Raw genomic sequence first — 18,802 nt, forward strand, 5'->3', positions numbered from 1 at the left:
AAGGGAAATTTCAGAACATTAGGGACAAAGAAAAAATATCTTAAAAAGCAAACCGGCGATAAAAGACAGATAAACTAAAACAACAAAAGCAGTAAACTTTTCATCAAAGCAACATATCAAAAGATAGGAATATCTTCAAAGTGCTGAGTTGGTATATACCCAGGTTAATTATTATTCAGAAGTGAAGGTAAAATAATCATTTTCAGACATACAAAGACTGAGTTTATTACCAAGCCCTTCATTAAAAGAACTACTAAAAGGCATGCTTTAACAATAAAGAAAATAAACCCAAAAGAAAGGAATGGCAAGGAGCAAAAAAATATAATAAAGTATACTGTTACTGGGTGAATAAAGGAAGCAATGAAGAACAAATAAAAGATTTATTGTGAATAACCTGATCAAATATAATAAAAATGTTTCCATGTAAATTATTATTTTTCTATAATGTATTTTTTATAGCAGCATGGTATCACATTGTACAGATGTTCGATAATTTAATCATCTAATGTTGGCCACTCAGGATGTTTCCAATTTTCCACTATTATAAACTAAACCACAGTGTAATTACTCTTCTTTTATGCAAATCCATACTACCATCTATGATTATTTATTTAAAGTAAATACCTGGAAATAGAATTAATAGGTACATACATTTTTTAAGGCTTCTGATTCTAAATGTCCCAAAAAAGGCTGTGCCTATTTACATTCCCACTAGCAACATATCAAAATGTCCACTTATCTGGATTAAAGACTTAAATGTGAGACCCGAAGCCATAAAACTCCTAGAAGAAAACATAGGCAGTATACTCTTTGACACTGGTCTTAGCAATATGTTTTTGGATCTGTCTCCTCAGGCAAGGGCAACAAAAGCAAACAAAGAAATAGGACTACATCAAAATAAAAAGCGTTCTCAGTGAAGGAACCCATCAACAAAACAAAAAGGTAACCTATTAAATGAGAAAAGATATTTGGAAATGATATATCTGATAAGGCATTAATATCCAAAATATACAAAGAATTCACACAACTCAACATCAAAAAAATAAACAATCCAATCAAAAACTGGGTAGAGAATCTGAACATTTTTCCAGGAAAGACAGACAGATGGGAAACAGACACATGAAAAGATGATCAACATCTCTAATCATCAGGAAAATGCAAATCAAAACCACAATGAGCAATCACCTCACACCTGTCAGAATGGCTATCATCAAAAAGACAAGAAATTTCAAGTGTTGGTTGTTGGCAAGGATGTGGAGAAAAGGGAACCCACATGCATGTGGTGGGAATGTAAACTGGTGCAACCACTATGAAAAACAGTACGGAGGTTCCTCAAAAAATTAAAAACAGAACTATCATATGATCCACCAATTCTAATTCTGGTATTTATCTGAAGAAAATGAAAACACTAACTGAAAAGATATATACACCCCTATGTTCATAGAGCATTATTCACATTAGCAAGATATGGAAGCAACCTTTAAGTGCTCAAAGATAGATGAATGGCTAAAGAAGATGTGATACATATACATACATACATACACACACACACAGACACACACACACAGACACACACACACACACAATGGACTATTACTCAGCCATAAAAAAGAATGAAATCTTGCCATTTGCAACAACATGGATGGACCTAGAGGGTATTATGCTAAGTGAAATAAGCCAAAGAAAGACAAATGCCGTATGATTTCATGTACACGTGGAATTTAAAAAACAAAACAGAACAGAAACAGATCCACAGATACAGAGAATAATCTGGTGGTCACCAGAACGGAGGCAGCATGGTGAGTGAAATGCGTGAAGGGGAGTAAGGGGTGCACATTTCCAGTTATAAAATAAACAACTCACAGGGATGTAAGGTACAGCATACGGAATATAGTTGATAATATTGTAATGACTTTGTAGGATGATAGATGGTTACTAGACATCATGGTGATAAATTCATAATGTATAAAAATGTCAAATCATTATGTTGTATACTGGAGATAAATACAGTATTGTATGTCAACTATACTTCAATTTAAAAAACTTTAAAATATCCATTTATCCATACTCCAACCAATACCTGATATTATCATTCTTCTTAAGACATTCAACTGGTGACAAAAATGGTATCTCATTATTGTTTTATTTTGCATTCTTTATATTACTAATGAGATTGACTTATTCTCTATTTGCATTTCTTCTTTCATCAATTGCCTGCTCGTGCTACAGGGACTGTCTTTCTCTTATTATATTAACATATAATAGTCTCATAAATTATCAATATTTCCCTAACACTAATGTTCCCAGTTTGTCACATTGCCTCTTGTGTTTTCTTCCACTATGCAGATTATATAAGAAGCTATCTTTATATCTATTACTATTCCTATCAAAATGTTTTTTAAAATACCTGGTATTCAACAGATGCTAATGGAACTAAAACATTTCTTCACATGTCTCTTCTACACAATTTCTAATCCTATCACTCTAGTCAAACAGCACAATATGCATAGCACATTACAAATGTCTTATTTGGCCTGTGTTTAGACTCTTTCCCCTCTCCAATTTTTCCCCATAGATTACCACCAAAGAATATATCTAAAACAACAAAGGCAACATGCTCCTCCTCTGAATAAAAACTTCTAAGAGTTCCCTATTATCTGAACAAGAAAATAAAATGTTCATAAGTAATCCACCCAACCTACTGAAATATCATCACCCAATCTCTGCTTTTGGCTTGCAAGGTGCTCCCTCTGTCTAGATGCTCTTTTATATCCCATCTGCCTCTCAACTTTGTGTATCATTTGAGATACAACTCAAATGATTCTGCCTTCTCCTCCACTAATCAGTTTATGGTGTACTTGACAAACCCCAATTATTGACTATTTGGCTTGTTTTCACTGCTCCCCTATGCTATGATGATAGCTCTCTTTTTTGAATTCAAAAAGCAATATTTCCAGGTCAGAGTGCATGACTCTGCCCCTCAGCTTTTTGTGCTCAAGGAATAACCTGCTGCCTCACAAGGGCCATCTCTAGGGGAAGACATTCTGGCCTAAGACCCTCCCAAGACTTTCCCAACTCTTGGTCTACTTCTAGAGAGTATTTTTTTTTCTCTCCACCATTTCCATTTCTATAAAATTATAATAAATTACCCATATAAAACTAAGAAGGGAACACAGCATTCAAATAGTTGCATTAAAGTATGATGTTACTGAAACAAAGTCATCCAACAGTGCCTCTGATCATAAAATAGCTCAAATAACGTTTATAAGCTATTAAGGGAAGGTCGTAATTCAATATAGAAACTGTGGTTTAAAAGTGTGATTAAATAATCAGTTGAAAATGTATTTCAGCATTTCTTGATTTTTAAGACAGAAAACTGGGAAATATTTCTGATATAATTCAAACACAGGATTAAAAAATACATTAACATCACAGGTATTTAAAATATGTCTATGAAAAAACAAGAGAAAACACACAAAAATGCCTAATTTCTCAAACTTCTGTAAAGTTGTTGTATTACTTTTCACTTTATTTTTCTAGTGTAATGGAATATTTGGGGCGACAGAATTGTTTGTATCATGAGAATGGTGGTGGATAAACAATTATATGCATTTATCAAAATTCACAGAACTGTACACCACAAAAGGTGCATTTTTGTATATTAAAAAACAAAAACAACGAGATGTGGGGGAACCCAAAATGAAATACAAACTATAAAAAATAAAATTAACTGTATTACAAATGAACAACATAACCACAATGAAAGAAGTAGGGGAAGAAAATAACTAATCTAGGTAACTTTGGAAAACAGATGCTGGATACTCGATACTAGTGTCTAGATATGGGATCCTAGATACTAAACTGGATACTATAAGGCTAAAGACAAAAAGAATTACACACAACTATACTGTACTCTAGTTATTTGTTTCTCATAGGACTATGGGTTAGAAATCCTGAAATTACTTTATGTGTATACTAGGACTGAACAAATAAGGAAATATTTTGTAGAACACAAAAGCCAGATTTCTCACTGTTGAAGAAAGAAGTTACAAATAAGAGGCAAGACTAGAATGAACCCTGTGGTACTGTATTAGAAACAGAAGTATCAGGATAAACTTTAGTTTAGAAAAAAAAAAAAAATATATATATATATATATATACAGACATATATCTAAAATACGTGTGTGTATACAGATATATACAGATAAACACAAAAATAAATATAAATCTTTGCAGATGCATGAATATACACATATGTGTGCCTGTATCTCCATGAAATATATGGATTTACAGTTGACTCTTGAACAATATGGATTTGAACTGAGAGGGTCCACTTACAGTGAAGTTTTTTCAATAAATACTATTTTTTCAATAAATACTACATGATCCACAGTTAGTTGAATCCGTGGATATGGAACCGCAGATACAAAGGGCCAACTATGGGACCTAAGTGGCTTCGGGTTTTGCTATCCACTGCAGGTCCTAGAACCATTCTCTGTGGATACCAAGGGACGACTGTATATACAGCTAGAAATAATACATACACTCACACACACACACACACACACACGCTTCTAAGATGTCTTCTGCCAGGCACTGGAAGTAATGATAACCCAGTAGCAATGAGCACACCTAGCGCCCAGATCCTTGGTGTTTAAATACTACTCTCCAAACAAAGAAAGCAGGGGTCTTTGGAGAAATGGTGGATTCCAGGGCAGGGAAAATGCAAGAGAAGCTTGGAGCATCCAAGAAGCAAGAAGTTCTCAAAAAAGGATGAGAGCCTATAAAAAGGGCACAAGAAGCAACCTGAAAAAACTTGAAATGGACGAAGCTGGAACAATTTGAGACATAAAACAAATAACGAAAGTGTAGGAAAATAACCAATAGAAAAATAAATGAGTCCATACAGATACAAAAACAATAAATTAACAATAAATAAATAAATGGGATGAAGATGCAGCTCTTCCTTACAGAAAAACTCCAATTAATAAATTACAAAGGAATGAGGGAAACAGAAAACCACCATTAGAACATTACAGTAATAATTACTGAAGGCAAGATCATCAATGGATGCTAAAATCAACAAATTAAAGTTTGAGGAGAAACAGGATATTTGCATTGTTTAAAAGTAGTTCTCCCCCAAGATACTGATTAATTACAAAGGGAAAAATAGTTACTTTACATTAGAGAATCCCAGCTGACACCACCTTATTAACCAAGTGATCAAGAGCAATATCAAATGCAGTGTGTCATATAATGTACCCCTCATATGACGAACTACTGAGAAGGGCATATACACTTCTGTGGTATCAGCAAAAGTACACAACCTTAATCTAATCTTGAGAAAACATCAGACAAAACCCAATTGAAGGACACTCTACAATATAACTAACCAGGACTCTTCCAAAGTGTAACGGTCATGAAAGACAGGAAAAGACTTAGAAGTTGTCACAGACTGGAGAAGATCAAGGAGCCATGCCAACTAAATGCAACGTGGGATCTTAGATTGAATCGTGGAACAGAAAAAGGACTTTAGTATAAAAAACGATGAAATCTGAAGAAAGTTGGTGATTTAGTTAACAGCGTTGTGCTGAAATTAATTTCTTACTTTTGATAATTGCATTATAGTTACGTAAGATGTTAACATTAAAGGAAATTGTAGAGAACTCTGTATTACTTTTGTAACTTTTCTGTAACTGTAAAATATTTCAAAATAAATAGTCTCTTAAAATAATGTGTAAACTGATGTTTCCCATAAGACAGGACAAATATTTTGAGGTCAAAGAATTGCAATCATATTCACTGCACTAACACCTGGGGTGGGCGGGGCGGGTGCCAGGTGCTTTACAAACCACCTTTAGTGCTTACAACTATTACCAGCTGAGTACCATACTACTCACGTTTCCAATAAGGAAAAAGTACTGGGAGGTTAACCAAATTACTTAAGGTTATTTATAAGTGAACAGCCCCATTTCTCAGGAAAAGTCCAATACCGCTGGCAACGCCCCCTTCCAAAAACGTTATGAACACCTTTCCACATTTCCCCACACCTGGGGCACCGAATTCCCTCAGGCACGTCGCCCCGTATTTCTCACTGGGGGAAGGGGTACTGAATTTGGAAAGAAAAGTCAAGGCCCTCGGACCTACCTACCGTACGGTCTGCTCTCTGAGCCTCCGATTCCGAATTGTAAAAAAAGGGGAGACAGACGTGGGGCCTTCTGCGAACCACCCTCCCTGGTATGGCTGACAGGAGGCTCCCCCCTCGCGCCCCAGGACCTCCCCTAAACACCCTCGAGCCTCGCGTCATCCCTCGCAGCGTCACCCACCGCGCACCTGGGCCACATAAACCAAACGCCACCTCCCCCCACCCCCGCCCCCGAACGGGTGCGCGGGACCCTCTCCAGACCTAGACGCCGGCGACCCTGATGACCTAAGACCCACGGTGCGTCACACGCAGGACAGACGAAGTAAACTTTTCCACCCTGAGACCCCGGGAGGCCGTCAAGCTCGCCCGACCGGCCGCCTCCCTATACCCGCTTCGAAAGCACCTCCAAAACCGAAACCACCACTTCTTCAAGCCGAGAGGAACTCCCACAGCGTTCGCACTTACAACCTGATGCCCTGCTTCCTGCGGGGCGCCCCTCCCGCGCGCGGGACGGGCACCCGGCCCACGACGCCGGCCAGGGCCTTACGCCCCCGTGGGGGCCTATCGTGATCCCCTTACCTCCCGCCGGGACGTTCGAGGCCGGTGGGTACGCACGGCGCAGGCGCGGGCGCGGGCGCGACAGGACGGGGCGTCGCGATAGGCGGGCTGGGCTGCGCCACGCCCCCTCCCGCCCAGTTCCGGCCTCGAGGGGTGTGGCTGGCGCCTCTGTGTGTACAGACGCGGTCGCCGCTCTGGACCGTCTTACTAAGTGGTATTGATTTATGTTGTGGGGTTGTAACAAGGGAGCCAAGAGGAAGGAGACGCACAAATGCTCTTTAAGTGTGTCAGTTCGTTGAGTTTTAAGTGTGAGACAATTCACATCTGTATAGCCCACTACATTTTGCAACTTTTTTGTCCATTTTCCTCTGTTCTTCTAGGAATTTTATTGGTGGGCTGGCCGGGTGTTCTTACCTCTTTACACCTGTAGAAACTGAAGCTCACAGAGGTTATGCCTTCTCCATCTACACCCCCCTCTGAGGTAGACGGCACAAGTCTTAATTGTAACAGGCACAGAAACTGAAACTCAGACAAGTTGTGCTTTTTCCCAAAAACGGGTTGAACCAGTGTCAACCCAGTGCCAGTATCCTTATCCCAATTTTATAGATAATGATGCTAAGCCTCAACAAAGAGTTCTAGTGACTCACTAGCAGTTCGGCCATGTAGTGACACAGTTGGAACTTCAACTGGGTTTCCTAATTCCCTTTTCAAGTTCTTCCAGCTGATACCAATGAACAAACGGTTGGCTTTGAAGCCCTGTCCAGGTCACAAGTCCTCCTCCCTGGATGGCCTGACTTCCAGATCCAGCCTTTTTAATATGCGTTTGTGAATATTCAGATGACTTGCTCAGAACGTATCCACTGATGGTACTATCCTTAGAAGTCATAAGGATATTCAAGCCATAGCTAAGGAAACTCAGCTCTTAGGGTCTTCCAGTGGAGTGGGAGTAGGGGTAGAAATTGTGGACCAATGAATATTAGGGGTCTGTAAGAATTGCCTTGAAAGGTAATTTCTAAAATAAAGCATAAAATCTGCTAAGCGTTTTGGATTTTCTTTGTGAGTATAATGAGTGCTGATTTCTTTTACTCTAGGAATGAGGTGTTTATAAGATTTTAATTCTAAGGAGAAAAGTTAAAGTATTAGCCAATACCATGGGAAAAAATTTTTTATGCAAGACAAGAGCTTACTGTTGTGGCCTCTCCCGTTGCGGAGCACAGGCTCCGGATGCGCAGGCTCAGCGACCATCACTCACGGGCCCAGCCGCTCCGCGGCATGTGGGATCTTCCCAGACCAGGGCACGAACCCGCGCCCCCTGCATCGGCAGGCAGACTCTCAACCACTGCACCACCAGGGAAGCCCCAAAACAAGAGCTTTTGAAGTAAAGGTCATTCAAGTTAAGCTCTGAAAAAAATCTACCTCAAATACACTAGGGAGATGTGACACTCAAGGATTCTAAACTTGAACCTAGCCTTCTAGGTTATTATACATATGTTTGCTAAAAGTTAGGTGTGTTCAAGGTAGCTAAATAGAACGTTTTAATCTAACAGTTTGTTAGCTTTATAATCTTTAAATATTTAGATATATGGTATGTGGACCTCTTTTTGTACTCTTGCCTGGGCACTGAAATTGTTAGGAGCAGGCCTGCTGCTACTAGCCAACATTTTCCTGAGGTCCTAACTGAACCAGGAAGGCCAAACAAAACAAACAGTAATAAATAAATAAATGGAGAAAAAGAAAAATATTCTTTTTGGATATTATGATTGCTTACTTGGAAAACCCAAGGAATGAATTGAAACACGTTCAGTAAAATGGCTAGAGCAATAGCTTTCCTAAACAGCGATCACCTATTTAAAATTGTAATGGGAGAAAAGATCACTTTCAAACAGCAGAATCTAATTTGTGTCTGTAAGGAATTGTGGGAGCTATTTGAAGAATTAAGAATAATAGCTAAATGGAGTAGGGGTGAAGGGAGGGATTTCCAAGAGGCACGAGGAAACTCTGGGGATAATGGATATGTTCATTATCTTGCTTGTGGTACTGGTTGCATGGGTGTATATATGTTAAAACTTACCAAATTATACACTTTAAATATGGATGTTGTTTATGGTATATCAGTTATACCTGAATAAGGCTGTTTCTTGAGGAAAGGTGTATATTATCATTTGCTTAGAAAGTAGCACATTCTTGGAACAGGCTAAGGAAACAATATATATTCACTCTATGAATTAAGACATAATTTTTCCAGTATTATAGAGCAAGTATATGGAGAACCTGAGAATCAAATTCAGATTTGGCGCAATAATATAGACCTCCTAGGTTGTCTTCCTGGTCCATTCCTCTTCTGGGAACTGCTTCTCCCCACCAGATCTGCAGGCTATCAGTTATGAGCCTCTGGCAGCCATTTTATACAGGCATGGACCCGTGCTCCTGACCATAGTGAATTGGTCCAGGAGCAGACCCCTGACCCAAGCTGGAACAATAAGATACCTGTTCCAGGAATCTGAGATTGGGACCAGGATTCTAGCTTTAATATGGCTTGTTTCTTGAATGGAGAAGGTGCTCACAGCAGAGCTCCTGGTGGCTGTGTTTTTGACTCCATAGACCCTTGAATCAGAGGAAGCCATGCTGCTCATGATCCCACTTGAAATTGTGGAGAGATGATTGTATGTATATCCTAGGCTATGTTGTTAAAAAATGTGGGGTTTTTTTTTTTTTTTTTTTTACTGTAGGTCATGTTCAAAAAATATGTAAAGCCACTACCTTCACTAAGTTCTTTCTCTAGCATATGAACTATTGAAATATCTACTGCAGTTCTGAATGCATTCTATCTTTGTGCCTTCTAACATTCCAACAATCTGGTGAACTGAGATGAAGAAAGGTTAAAAATAAAGTGATAATAGTGGTTACCTTTAATGTGGGATTAACTGGGAGAGAGCATAAGTAGCTTTCTGGGGTGCTGGAAAGTTTCTGTGTATTGAACCGTTGTGATTACATATGTGAAAATTCATCGAGCTGTACACCTAAGATTTGTGTATATACTTTGTGTGAGTTACACCATAATAAAAAAGGAAAATAAAGAGCTAGTAATTCTTGATTTAAAACAAATAAAACCTCTTAGTAGACAAGGAATATATACTTCCTTAATAGCATTTCTCTCTACTACCTGTCTCTGAAATAGTGGTGAAATAGCAGCAGTAATCCCTACCCTTGTTAGAGACCTTCAACCTTTAGAATATAAAATGAAAAGCCATGATAGAAAGAGAGGTAGGTGAGAATGATTAGATGCACAAAAAAGAAACAGAGTTTGCATCACATTCAAATTCCTGGTTCCAGCTCATTCCTGAGGCTTAGCTTAGACCTAGAGTGGCTTAGCATTAACCACTTAGGTCTGGTTAAACCCCAAAGCCTACTAATCCCCCACCCTACCCCAGCTCTCACCCTGCATTTTCTTTAATTGCTTAAACTAGCTCAGGTGAACTTCTACTTTCAATCAAGAGAGTTCTGTTATCAACACAAAATTCCATTTGTTTCTATTATCTTATGATATCATTTTAAACTTACACATAGTGTTCCCTGGCTTTAGTACTTAAACCTTTCCACTTTCTGCTTTAGTGGCTCCTGCCACCACACACTTACACCATTACCAAACAATCTGTTCATATATATTAAGATTATAGAGACCTTACATCAAACCAAAAGGAGTGAACTCTGCAGGCAAACAGTAACACTAGAATTCTCTGCTTATCAACCATTCACTACTTAGGAATTTGATAACCATTTAACACGTAGAATAGCTTAAATGCCCAGACATCTCTCTAAAGACTCCTTCCCCACCTTTTTGTTCTTTTAATTATCTTAATAATTCTCAGAACTTAGTGCTCCCAACAGTTATTGCACAAGGTAGTATTTATAAAACCATGCTTAAAAGACTTTATGGATGGGCTTCCCTGGTGGCGCAGTGGTTGAGAGTCCGCCTGCCGATGCAGGAGACACGGGTTTGTACCCCGGTCCGGGAAGATCCCACATGCCGCGGAGCGGCTGGGCCCGTGAGCCATGGCCGCTGAGCCTGAGCCTCCAGAGCCTGTGCTCCGCGACGGGAGAGGCCACAGCAGTGAGAGGCCCGTGTACCGCAAAAAAAAAAAAAAAAAGACCTTATGGGCAATTTAAGCAATTTTCAAGAGTAGTTTTAACATGGTAATTTTTGCTTTATCAATGACTTTAATTCATACCCACACCCCTTACCATCCAACTCACCTTCAACAAAAGATGCAATTTCATACTATGCTTGCAACTAAAACACAGTAAACTTACTTAGCATTAGAATCTTACTAAATATTGTTTAAACTTTGGCAATTTACAAGGCACCTTGAATTTTGTAGTACCTTAGTATTGTCATGAATATCAATTAATATCACATGATAAATATACAAATGTGCAAGTTGATATATTTCACATGCACCCAACCTTTCTTTCTGACTTTAGCTCCCATTATTCCTCTTCACTCATCCTCTGCTCTAACCAAACTGAACTCAGTGTTCTTCATCCCAATCCTATTCCCAATCCTACCTGTGCCTTACACCTGGAATATTCTCCATCGATTGCCCCTCCCTCTCTGCACATTCAAATCCTACTCATCTTCCCATGTTCACTCCAAATGTGACCTCTCGTAATTTTTCTAGAATTTCTAGATTTAAGGCCTCCCTCCTCTAAACACCCACCTTAATAATCCGATGTTTTTTTGATGCATCACTGTCTGCATTTTATTATAGTAATTTGGTGTGTGTTTTGTTGCCACCTCCAGTGTTTTTCACCCTTTTCCTTGTCATGACACAAATAGAAAATGATATTTATAAGCAAAACTGAGAGAGAAAGCTGTTCTCAGCCTCTGCCACTGGCTCAGTTGCACTGGGAGCTTGGAAAGTTAACGCTTCCACACACCTATGACACAGTCAAGCACAGGGGTTGAGAAGCTGTCTTGTACCATCCCACGTTAGAATATAAGCTTCCTGAGGACCGGCTCCATGTTTGCTTATCTCAGTATCCACCTATAGATTCTAGTTCGATACCTTGTACCTGTAATAAATGAATAATTGGATAAATGACAAAGCACTATTTAAATTTGTTTTTACAGAGTTCTGAGGGCTTCCAGTTTCAGCTCTGACTTGTAAAGAACTTGAAGGTCATCACCCCCATCCGTACAACAAGAAAAAAGACGAACAAACTTAAAGTAAATTACCTTTCTTTGACTCATAAAAGAATTGAGGTTCAGGGCAAACTGCCCCTCCCCCCGAAATCTGGAGAGACAGGCAAATACAGAGAATCGCAACTAACATTAGCTTATCTGAAACAGAAGTCCCTGGAGCCTTAAGCTGGTGGAAACATTTACATGATAACTTTGACAAATCCTTGGAGGTGGAGTGTGGACTAGTGTGAGAGTGAGAAACTCTTGGGGCCTGCAGTCTTAGGGGGGAACTGCATACCTTCATGAGCTTTACCTCCAGGAAGCTCACCAGGTTCTCATGGTGAAGAGCCAAGAAAAAAAACTCATGTTTCTGGCAGAGGAGGAGAAAATAAACTATGTTGAAATATATGGAGCCTTCTCTATAACAAAGGCCTACATAGCCAGAGACGAATGGCGGGGGAGAGTGGAGGTGCTGAGAGAGGGTTGCATTACCCAACTGCAGCCCCTTCTAGACTTCCTGTCTCTCCTAGGGCAGGGAAGTGGCTGAGAAACACTTGTGAAGGTCAAAGCCCAAAGACACAAGACCACTGAAAGACTGAAAATTAATCATAGGTAAATCATAATTATTGAATGCTTCTGCACCCCCTACACCTTAGCACCATATCTGCAGGTCTTCAGAATAATCACAGCGGATTAGAACTGAAAGAACTGCAAGGTGCAGTCTCTATATAAGGAGTTTTTAGGAGAATCCAGACCACAAGGATGCTAGAGGAAATTGAATTCTTATACCTACTGCAAACATTAAACACAGCCCAGCTCCTAGCCAGATTAATGTAAAACCTCACACCAAAAGCCTGTTCACCTCAGTTCCCACTACCTGATACAACATGTTTGGCTTTCAACAAAAAATTACAAGGCCTATTAACAGACAAGAAAAGGCACTGACTAAAGAAACAAAGCATGGATCAGAATCAGACTCAGATATGACATAGATTTTTGTAATTATTAGACAGGGAATTTAAAATAACTGTGATTAATATGGTAAGGAGTCTAACGGAAAAAATTGACAGCATACAAGAACAGATGGGTAATGGAAGGAGAGAGATGGAAACTCTAAGAAAGAATCAAAAGGAAATGCCGAGAACGAGAAACACTCTAATGAAGATGAAGAACACCTTTGATGGGCTTTTCAGTAGACTGGACATGGTCCCAAGGAAAGAATGAGTGTGTGTGAAGATATAGCAATAGAAACTGCCCAAATTAAAATGCAAAGGAAAAAAAAAAAAAAGAACAGAACACCTAAGAACTGTGGGACAATTTCAAAAGATGTAACGTATACATAATTGGCATACTAGAAGGAGAGGAGAAAGAAAATGGAACAGAAGAAATATTTGAAGTAAAAATGGATGAGAATTTTCCAAAATTAATGACCAAACCACAGATGCAGGAAACTCACAGAAAACCAAGCAAGATAAATGCCAAAAAAATCTACACCTAAGTATGTCATAGTCAAACTCAAAAAAAGCAGAGACAATGGGAAAATCTTGAAAGAAGTCAGAGGGAAACAACATCTTATGTATAGAGCAACAAGGATAAGAATTACATCTGAATTCTTGTCAGAAAGCATGCAAGCAAGAAAAGAGTGGAGTGAAATATTCAAAGTGTTAGGAAAAAAAGAATCCAACAAAACACAAACCTAGAATTTGATATCCAGCAAATTTATCCTTTACAAGTGAAGGACAAATAAAGACTTTCTCAGATGACCAAAAAAAAAAAAAAAAAAAAAAGTGAAAGAATTAATTTCCAGCAGACCTGCTCTGCAAGAAATGTTAAAAGAAATTCTTCCAGGGAGGAAGAAAATGTAATAGATTACAAATCTGGATATGTAAAGAAAGGATGAGCCCAGAAGAGGAATAAATAAATTTAAAATAAAATATTTTATTTTTCTTCTTCTTACTTGGTCTAATAGATAACTATTCAAAGTAATAATAGTAACAATACATTGGGTAAAATAAATGGTAGCAATGTTTTAAGGAATAGGAGGGAGGAATTGGGAAAACTCTGTTTAAGGTAACTGAACTACCCATAAAGTGATAAGTGTAATATGAAAGGGGACTTAGATTAGTTGAAATATACATTATAAACTCTAGAGAAATTACTAAAAAAAAGTTTAAAAAGAAGTATAATTGATATACCAGAGAGTGCAAAAAGGGGGCAGGAGAGAAACAAGTACAAACAGAAAAGAGTTATAAACATGGTAAATATTAAACCAACTATATTAATAACCACTTTAAATATGAATGCTCTGAATACACCAATTTTTTTTGTCAGCATGACTGTCTGAGTGAACAAACAAACATGACCCAGCTATATGTTTTCTGCAAGAAACCCACCTTAAATATAAAGACACAGAAAGGTTAAAAGTAAAGGAATGGAGAAAGATATACCATGCTAATGCTAATCAAGAGTAGCTATATAGAGACTTCCTTGGTGGTCCAGTGGTAAAGAATCCGCCCTACAATGCAGGGGACATGGGTTCGATCCCTGGTCAGGGAACTAAGATCCCACATGCTGGGGCAACTAAGCCCGAGTGCCGCAACTACCGAGCTTGCATGCCTCAACTAGAGCCTGAGTGCCGCAAACTACAGAGCCCACGCACTCTGGAGCCTGCACACCACAACTAGAGAAGAGAAAATCCACACACCACAACTAGAGAGAAGCCCATGCACCACAACAAAGGTCCTGTGTGCTGCAACTAAGACCAGACGCAGCCAAAAATAAATTAACTAACTAACTAAACAATAAATAAATCTTCAAAAAAAAGGAGTAGCTATATTAATTTCAGAAAAAACAGACTTGAGAACAAGGAAAATTATCAAGAATAAAGAGGGACACTTTGCCTAATGATAAAGGGGTTAATTCTCCATGAAGATGTAACAATCCTTAATGTGTATGTACCTAACAACAGAGCACCAAAATACATGAGGCAAAGCCTGATAGAACTGCAGGGAAAAATAAAGTGCCTTGTAAATAGAGTATGAGAGCAACAAAAATTAAGTTCATGAAAGTTGCCGTTTCTTCCAGGGGCAAAAATGAAGTTCATGAAAGTTGCCATTTCTTCCAGGAGCAGCAGGATTGTCATAGAAGAACTAAGAGAATATAACAATAGTGCAAAATGATTTCCAAGATACCAAATATTTCTAGATTCCTGTTGGAGAACCTGCCGAGGCTCTCTTTTACAGGATTATAGAATCTATCCTCAATCCTTTCATAACTGACACTCTCACCAGTAAACCTTTTAATTCTCCAACCAGCAGAAATACATTTAAGGGATTGGAAATCAACAAAATTCACAGAGTTCCACCCTCCCTCTTCTCAGCCCAGCAAATGCCCAAATGTCATTGTCACACCCTTTAGGGGATTTCTTTCCCTTTTGTAGGCCTCAATGGATTACAGGAGCTTTTTGAATGGTATTTATATTTCCTCTAGCCAAAGACACATTAACTGTAATATTCCTTTGGCAGATTATTACTAAAGAAAGAAATATTGCTTGCTCCATGGAAATAAACTGATAGGTTCAGTAACTTTCATTTTGCTTATATAAATGAACGCTTCAGAGGATAAATGTTTCAAGCCTGAGCAAAGGGTTTTAAATATGGAAAAAATGTTCCTGAATCCCTGTACTTTAACATTGCAGGACATAAATTGTAAGTTTGAATCTTTCTAACATCTGGTAAGTGCTTTCACATTCATTCAATCAGTCAGTCTGCACAGCCAATAGGCCAGCCACTGTGCTGAGTCCTGCTGATTGAAAGTTTAAAAAGATCTCATTTCTGTCTTCTAGGAGCTCACCTTCTGGAGGGAAAGACAGACATGTCAACGAATACAATACAGTTAACAAGCCCTTTTAAGCTATCCCTACACAAGTGCTATAGAAAGAAGCACAGAGAAGGTGACTTCAGAGTTTGGTCAATACATAGGAATTATTAAAGAAGGGAGGACGGAGCATTCTGAACAGAGAGAAAATATGTAAAAGGCACAAAGAATGAAACAAAGGTGTGTTCAGGTCCCCAGAGTGCAGGTCCCAGGGGCAGATAAGCAGAGAAGGTTGCCTGAAGGTAGGATGAGTAACTACCTCAAATGTATTTACCAAAGTTCATGTTGATCATGTTCCTATTTGTTTCAGATCTGGTCATGGCACTAGTTACTTTTAAACCTTTGTTGTGGCCCCCTCCTTCTCAGACACGCATCATACAATCTTACACACACTTATGATTTCTTGTGGGGGCTTCTGAGGCTCTCCAAGTTTTAATTTCAATTTCCAGCTTCATAGCCCACCATTTTCTGAAGCTCCACAAGGTTCCTCTAATTTCCTAATATCCCATCCACTTTCTTTCTTCTATGCCTTTGCTCAAGCTGTTCTTTTCTTTGGAATGTTTTCTGCTTCCTTTCCATTGATCAAAATTTTACTTCTCCCTGAAGACACACCTCAAATTTCTTCTCTCCAGAGAAACCTTACTTTATCCCCCACCACCACCTGTTCCCACAGTACCTTGATTTAATTTTACTCTGCAGTATAGTCGTTCACATATCTTCCTTCCAACTAGAACAGAAACTTATTGAGGGCAGGCACCTTGTGTCATTTATTGTGTGTTCCCAGCACATGCCCTGGAATGTGGCATTTGATAATATTTGTTTTCAATGACATGTGTGTCTCATCACCTTTGCAATCTGATTAGTCTTCTCCAGTTTCACAACTGAGTTCCCGCAGCCACAAGCCTTCTTAAAGTTATTTGTCACTGAGGGTGAGATCAGAGGAAGAATAAGAAAACCACCTGAGGCACACAACAAAGTCACTTGGGGATCTTTAAAAAATGTAATTACCTGGTTCCTACCTTCAGAGATTATGATTTCATTGGGCTGAAGTGGAAACCAGGCATCAATATGTTTTTTAAAGTTCTCTGGTTAATTCTTAAGTGTGGTCGGTTTTGAGAACCATAGACTTAAAGGGCAGGTGAGAAATAGTTACTAGGCCCCATATAGGAATTAGAATAATTTCTAATTCATTTTTCTCAAATGGTGATGCTTTTCCCAGAAAAAAACATAACTAAAGGAATGGGGCCACACAGTTTACGTGAAATTGACTTCTTTCCAGAGAAATCTTTGCCACAAGGAGTCTGAGTTTCTGTAGGAGGAATCACACGTTGGACATGATACTTGCCTACACGGTCCTGATCAACTTGTCTAGAGAATCCCGTTGAACTGAAATCAAAATGCCAGGCATCAAACCATCAAATGAGTAAGAAAACTTGAGAGTTCCCAGTTCTCGTGAGAGTCCCCAACATGGATACCCCCTATAGCCCTCAGTGGAATGGGGAGGACAGAGCCAGTTACCATGGGGAGGATCGCATGTTGCACAACTCCAAGGGCACAATGCACATTGTATTCCATATGAAGGGCGCCCTCTGGAATTGGGTAATGCCACACTTGGAGCAGGGCTTTTCCTGTCCTCTCAGGAGATTTCCGGTGGTGGCCTCCATCTTGCTTCTTCTCCCCAGCCTTCTTCTGGCTTGGAACTGTTACTCTGAACCAATGTGAGGAATGAAGAGCCTCCTCACCAAAATACTTCTGCCGGAGTCTTTTCCTACCTGATGATGTCTTCATTGGAAATTCCCGTAAGTGGCAGCTCTTGTCAACACAGCCTTGATCCACCCAATGTGTTACACTATCCTGCTGAAATCCACAGAATTGGTCCCTAAATCAGCCACTGCAGGAAAGTTTTCAGAAAGGGTGTCAGTTCCTTCTCAGCTTTGCCACCCCTTTTCTTTTTCCTTATTAGAGTATCCACAGAGAAGGAAAGTACATATTTTATTTCTAGATTTTGGCTGGGTTTTTTTTGGGAGGCAGGGAATCAAATTGAACAATCTAAAGGCAAAGAAGAGATAAATTGAAGCTGTACAGTCCTCCCGTGGAATCCAAGGGGGATTGGTTCCAGGACCCCCACAGATACCAAAATCCAAGCAGGCTCAAGTCCCTTATATAAAATGGCATAAATGTAAATGCTATAGAAATAATTTAAAATAGAATGTAAACGCTATGTAAATAGTTGCCAGTGTGCAGCAAATTCGAGTTTTGGTTTCTGGAATTTTCGGGAATTTTTTTCAAATATTTTCAATCCGTGGTTGGTTGAATCTTTGGATGCAGAACCTGAGGATACCAAAGGCCGACTTATTATTTATAAAAAATTATCCCAGCATCTGGCAGAGAATAGCGAGCTGAAAAAATGTTAGTTTCCGTTGGAGGTGGTGGCAATGGGCAGTGTTAATCTACAGAATGGCTTTCACTTTTTATGTTTTTAGAGAGTGTGGGGAGAGCAGCAGGGTACTCAAGGTAAAGGATTGTTTTCTCCTTAAATGAAATTGTTGTGAGAATGAAAAAAGAAACAGGTACTTAGCATAAGAAATTTTGCAAACTGTAACACCAGATATAAAACATAGGGAGTTATTATTGTCATAAGAGATGTGCAAACCAAATGCCACCAGGATTTGAAGGGGAGGAAGAGACCACAACCTGCTGTGGAAATCAGGAGGAAATGGCATCCACCACTTAATAAAGACATACCTTCTACAAGACTTTGTTTCTGCATTGTAGGAAGGTCCACGATCCCTACTCAGAGCAAAAAGCAAACTGGTTGTGAGAATACTTTTAAAATCTTTGTATCTGCACTTTGTTAACTGTAGAGCACTATACAAACGCAAAGTGATGTTACTGTAGCTGTTATTGGTGATGGAGATGCTATCATTATTATTGACTTTGAAGATATCGGTCAGCATTCAACAGGGAAAGCTGTCAGAGGAAGGCCCTACAAGTACAGAAATGAGGGCTGGAGAGGTTTCTGCCAACTTTCTCGGCTGGTT

At 39.1% G+C, this 18,802-nt stretch overlaps 1 protein-coding gene across 5 annotated transcripts in view; it reads right to left on the reverse strand.

Annotated features, from left to right (window-relative positions):
* The window catches only part of STX17 (syntaxin 17), an 87,854-nt gene extending 81,059 nt beyond the window's left edge, over positions 1-6,795 (reverse strand). For 2 of the 5 annotated variants that reach the window (XR_010944937.1, XM_067743820.1), the window contains exon 1: positions 6,725-6,795. The gene's annotated coding sequence lies outside the window, so the exon portion shown is untranslated. Of the gene's footprint in view, positions 1-6,406; positions 6,579-6,610 lie in introns of those variants that run through there. The other 3 variants (XM_067743822.1, XM_067743823.1, XM_067743824.1) reach the window with 3 other exon arrangements.
* Positions 6,796-18,802: the final 12,007 nt, after the last annotated feature.

Source organism: Pseudorca crassidens, chromosome 7, assembly GCF_039906515.1.
Source record: "Pseudorca crassidens isolate mPseCra1 chromosome 7, mPseCra1.hap1, whole genome shotgun sequence".
Lineage (NCBI taxonomy): Eukaryota > Metazoa > Chordata > Mammalia > Artiodactyla > Delphinidae > Pseudorca > Pseudorca crassidens.